The following is a 6000-nucleotide window of genomic DNA, read 5'->3' as shown; positions in this document are numbered from 1 at the left end:
GGGTAGATTTATTCTCACTTCCTGTTGTCTCCTTCCGTTTGCAAGTAGGATTCGTTTGTAAGTTAGTTGTTTGAAAGTAGGGTCCTGCCCTATATACTCAGCAGAAATTTGGGCCTTAGGTGTTGCTGTGGCCACAACACTGTAAGCCCTCACAGGGCTCTGCTGTGAAATATTAGATCAAGAATTGTAATTACATGCCCCTGTTGAACAGGAGCTGAAAAATTAGGCCTTAGGCACTGGTGCTGGTGCCACAACACTGCAACCCCTCACAGACACTCTAGTTGGAATGCAGGAACGAGCCCTGCTGCAAAGTATTGCATCAAAAATTGTAATTACACGCCCCTGTTAAACAAGGGCTGAAAAATTGGGCCTTAGGCACTGGTGCTGGTGCCACAACACTGCAACCCCTCACAGACACTCTAGTTGGAATGCAGGAACGAGCCCTGCTGCAAAGTATTACATCAAAAATTGTAATTACACGCCCCTGTTAAACAGGGGCTGAAAAATTGTGCCTTAGGCACTGGTGATGGCGCCCAGAACCAAAAATGTTCTTACAAGCTATCAGCGTGATGATTGAGGAGGAAGAGGATAATTACTCAGGGATAGTCACTCAGCATCAGCATAGGCAGTCTTTGAAGGGATCTGAGATTTCAAAAAAAATTATTCGGTTACATCAGCATCAGGTGCTTGGTAGCTGGTGGTGATCCAAGACTCATTCATTTTTATGAAGGTCAGTCGATCGACCGAGTCAGTGGACAGACGCACCCTGTGATCGGTTACCACGCCTCCAGCAGCACTGAATGTGCGTTCTGAAAGAATGCTGGATGCAGGACAGGCCAGTAGCTCAATTGCATACTGTGCAAGCTCTGGCCAGTGATCCATCCTCAAGACCCAGTAACCCAGAGGATTTTCGGTGGGAAAGGTGTCCAAGTCTGATCTTGCCCCTAGGTATTCCTGCACCATGTAAAACAGACGCTGGCGATGGTTGCTGGAACCGATCATACCTTGGGGCTGCGGACCAAAAAATGAACGCATCGGTCAGACGGCCACCTTCTCCACCGCTCCTTCTTTGACTGACCGAAGCCTCAGCAACGTGTTGTCCAGAAACAGGAGTTTGTAACCTCCCAGTCTCTGGGAACGCGTTGCACAGACCTTTCTGCAAGGCCTCCCGAAGATGTTTCATCCTCTGCTCCCTCTGCGATGGCAAGATAAGGTCCACAACCTTACCCTTGTAACGTGGATCAAGGAGGGTTGCCAGCCAGTATTGGTCCTTCTCCTTGATACCACGAATACGAGGATCCTTACGCAGGCTTTGCAGGATCAGGGAGGCCATGCAGCGTAGGTTTGCTGAGGCATTCGGTCCGGAGTCCTCTGGGTCACTAAGGACGACATGGTCCGCAGCCACCTCCTCCCAGCCACGTACAAGTCCATGTGTTTCTTGGGACTGATCCCTTAAAGACTGCTGCTGATGCTGAGTGCCAGGCTCCACCTCCATACTGACACAATCTTCCTCCTCCTCCTCCTCCTCTTCCTCCTCGTCCTCTTCCTGTGTGATCGGCGGGCACGCAGGAACACTGTCTGGATAAAGGGGGCCTTGAGAGCTAAGGAAGTCCTCCTCTTCCTGCCTCTTTTCTGCCTCAAGTGCCCTGTCCATTATTCCACGCAGCGTGTGCTCCAACAGGTGGACAAGGGGGACAGTGTCACTGATGCATGCACTGTCACTGCTCTCCATCCTCGTGGCCTCCTCAAATGGTGACAGGACAGTGCATGCATCCCTGATCATGGCCCACTGGCGTGGGGAAAAAAAACCAAGCTCCCCTGACCCTGTCCTGGTGCCATAGTCACACAGGTACTCATTGATGGCCCTCTGCTGCATGTGCAGCCGCTGCAGCATGGCCAACGTTGAGTTCCACCTGGTGGGCATGTCACAGATTAGGCGGTTCTTGGGCAGGTTAAACTCCTTTTGGAGGTCCGTCAGCCGAGCACTGGCATTATATGACCGTCGGAAATGCACACAGACTTTCCTGGCCTGCCTCAGGACATCCTGTAAGCCCGGGTACCTGCCCAAGAACCGCTGCACCACCAAGTTAAGGACGTGAGCCAAACATTGCACATGGGTCATTTGTCCCTGTCGGAGGGCAGAGAGGAGGTTGGTGCCATTGTCGCAAACCACCATTCCTGCCTTAAGTTGGCGTGGCGTCAACCACCTCTGAACCTGCCCCTGCAGAGCTGACAGAACCTCTGCCCCAGTGTGGCTCCTGTCCCCCAAGCACACCAGCTCAAGCACCGCATGGCATCTTTTGGCCTGCGTACTTGCGTAGCCCCTTGAACAACTACGGAGCACCGCTGGTTCCGAGGAAGAGGCCATGGAGGAAGAAGAAGAGGAGGGGGTGGAGGAGAGAGGTGTGTCACAATCATTAGCATTTTGGAGGCGTGGTGGCAGAACAACCTCCAACACTACTGCACCTTGTCCTGCATCCTTCCCAGCTGCCAGCAGAGTCACCCAATGCGCCGTGAAACTTAGGTAATGTCCCTGTCCATGCCTGCTGGACCATGAGTCAGCGGTAATATGCACCTTACCGCTGACCGCCCTGTCCAGCGAGGCATGGACATTGCCTTCCACATGCTGGTAGAGAGCCGGAATCGCCTTCCATGAGAAAAAGTGGCGTTTGGGTACCTGCCACTGAGGAACCGCACATTCCACAAACTCACGGAAGGGGGCAGAGTCTACCAACTGAAAAGGCAGCAGTTGAAGTGCTAGCAATTTTGCCAAGCTAGCATTCAACCGCTGGGCATGTGGATGGCTGGGAGCAAACTTCTTTCGGTGGTGCAGCAGCTGGGGCAGGGAAATTTGCCTGGTACAATCTGACATCGGTGTACCAAAATCAGATTGCCCACAAGTACGTGGCTGTGACACACCTAATTCTACACCTTCATTCCTCTCAGTGCAGGTCTCAGAGAGGACTGAAGGTCTAGTGGGGTTGGAAATCTCAGCTGATGAGGAGCAAGCAGAGGTCCTCTTTGTTCTTTGGTGTGGGTCTTTTAGATACACTTGCCAACGAACTGCATGGCAGGTCAACATATGTCTGGTCAAGCATGTGGTACCCAAGCGGGAGATGTTTTGGCCACGCGAGATACGCTTGAGACATATGTTGCGAAAAGCAGCGGTGCGATCTGATGCACTCGTCTCAAAAAAGGCCCACACCAAAGAACTTTTTGAATAACGCGCAGAGACTGCAGCGCCCTGCACATGTGGAGCTTTGGGGTGTGATGCAGTCAATGTGCTGCCCTTAGGCTGGCCCCTGGAGGGCATCCTGCCTCGTTGGTGATGTGCCGCCTCCTCCTCCTCTCTCCTATCAGGCACCCACGTTGAGTCAGTGACCTCATCATCCCCTCCCTCCTCATCACTGGAGCAAACCTGGCAGTATGCTGCAGCAGGGGGAGCATGACTGCCAGATTGCTGTCCTTCTTGGGCACCCCCTCTGTCCATGCTCGTGTTACTGCCTTCATCGAGCTCAGTATCATCATCAGAGCCTTCCAAACGCTGGGCATCCTCCTGGAGCATGTACCCAACACTGTGGTCAAACAGTTCGAGGGACTCCTCAGGAGGACATGGTGGGGCTAGGGAAGGAGTCACTGATGACATTGAGCCGAGGGAAGAGGCCGCTGCTTTGCCAGACAAAGTACCCTGGGCATGGGTGAGAGAGGATGAGGAGGATGAGGACGGCTTGGTCATCCACTCGACCAAGTCTTCCGCATGTTGCGGCTCAACATGGCCAGCTGCCGAAAAAAAGGCCAAGCGTGTGCCATGGCCACGTGCTGATGAGGATGCACCGTCTCCACGACCAGCACTAGACACAGAGCCTGCTTGCCCTCTCTTATTGGCTTGTGACTGTCTGCCTCTCCTTCTTGGCCTTCCAGACATACTAATGGCCTGTAGCTGCACTAAGCTGGGATATATATATATATATATATATATATATATATATATATATATATATATGTACTGATACTGCAGCTAGCAAAATCAACTGCCTGCCTGTAGTATGAGAACACCACCAACCTTCTACAGGTAGCTTTAGCTGAACACTGTGAGGTGGACGCACCCCACTAACTTGTAGGTTTAGCAGAACACTGTGAGCAGGACGCACTGCACTAACTGTAAATAGTCTAGCTGCCTGACTGTGGTACTAATAGGATCAAAAGAACACCAGCAATTTTCTTCAGGTAGCTGTATTTACTGTAACAAGACAAGCCTGCCTGTCAGTAAGAAGATAACAGAAACGGATCTAGCTGAACACTGTGAGCAGGACGCACCCCACTATCTTGTAGGTTTAGCTGAACACTGTGAGCAGGACGCACCCCACTAACTTGTAGGTTTAGCAGAACACTGTGAGCAGGACGCACTGCACTAACTGTAAATAGTCTAGCTGCCTGACTGTGGTACTAATAGGATCAAAAGAACACCAGCAATTTTCTTCAGGTAGCTGTATTTACTATAACAAGACAAGCCTGCCTGTCAGTAAGAAGATAACAGAAACGGATCTAGCTGAACACTGTGAGCAGGACGCACCCCACTATCTTGTAGGTTTAGCTGAACACTGTGAGCAGGACGCACCCCACTAACTTGTAGGTTTAGCAGAACACTGTGAGCAGGACGCACTGCACTAACTGTAAATAGTCTAGCTGCCTAACTGTGGTACTAATAGGATCAAAAGAACATCAGTAATTTTCTTTAAAATACTGTAACAAGACAAGCCTTCCTGTCAGTAAGAAGATAACAGGAACGGTTCTAGCTGAACACTGTGAGCAGGATGCACCCCACTAGCTTGTAGGTTTAGCTGAACACTGTGAGGTGGACGCACCCCACTAACTTGTAGGTTTAGCAGAACACTGTGAGCAGGACGCACTGCACTAACTGTAAATAGTCTAGCCGCCTGACTGTGGTACTAATAGGATCAAAAGAACACCAGCAATTTTCTTCAGGTAGCTGTATTTACTGTAACAAGACAAGCCTGCCTGTCAGTAAGAAGATAACAGAAACGGATCTAGCTGAACACTGTGAGCAGGACGCACCCCACTAGCTTGTAGGTTTAGCTGAACACTGTGAGGTGGACGCACCCCACTAACTTGTAGGTTTAGCTGAACACTGTGAGCAGGACGCACCCCACTTACTTGAAGGTTTAGCAGAACACTGTGGGCAGGACGCACTGCACTAACTGTAAATAGTCTAGCTGCCTGACTGTGGTACTAATAGGATCAAAAGAACACCAGTAATTTTCTTTAAAATACTGTAACAAGACAAGCCTGCCTGTCAGTAAGAAGATAACAGGAACAGATCTAGCTGAACACTGTGAGCAGGACGCACTGCACTAAATGTAAATAGTCTAGCTGCCTGACTGTGGTACTAATAGGATCAAAAGAACACCAGTAATTTTCTTCAAAATACTGTAACAAGACAAGCCTGCCTGTCAGTAGGAATATAACAGGAACGGATCTAGCTGAACACTGTGAGCAGGACGCACTGCACTAAATGTAAATGGTCTAGAAGATAACAGGAACGGATCTAGCTAAACTGAATACAGTGTATATATATATATATATATATATATATATATATATATATATATATATATACACACACAACACCTGGGATGCATATATATACACAATACACTTTAAGTGCAGCTAACTGACTGACTGTCCTGCCTAATCTAGCTAACTCAAATGAAATGACACTGTCTCTCTCTCTCTCTAAGCACACCGGAACACACTGCACAGGGCCGCCGTGCAGGCGGCCTTATATAGTGTGGGGCGTGTACTAAATCCCCTGAGCCATAATTGGCCAAAGCCTCCTTGGCTTTGGCCAATTATGGCTCTCTGTTAAGGCGGCGCTGTGATTGGCCAAGCATGTGGGTCATAGTGCATGCTTGGCCAATCATCAGCAAGCAATGCACTGTGATGCCGCAGTGAATTATGGGCCGTGACGCGCCACATGAA

Source organism: Aquarana catesbeiana, linkage group LG01, assembly GCF_042186555.1.
Source record: "Aquarana catesbeiana isolate 2022-GZ linkage group LG01, ASM4218655v1, whole genome shotgun sequence".
In the NCBI taxonomy this organism is placed as follows: domain Eukaryota; kingdom Metazoa; phylum Chordata; class Amphibia; order Anura; family Ranidae; genus Aquarana; species Aquarana catesbeiana.
This window is presented reverse-complemented; position numbering follows the sequence as displayed.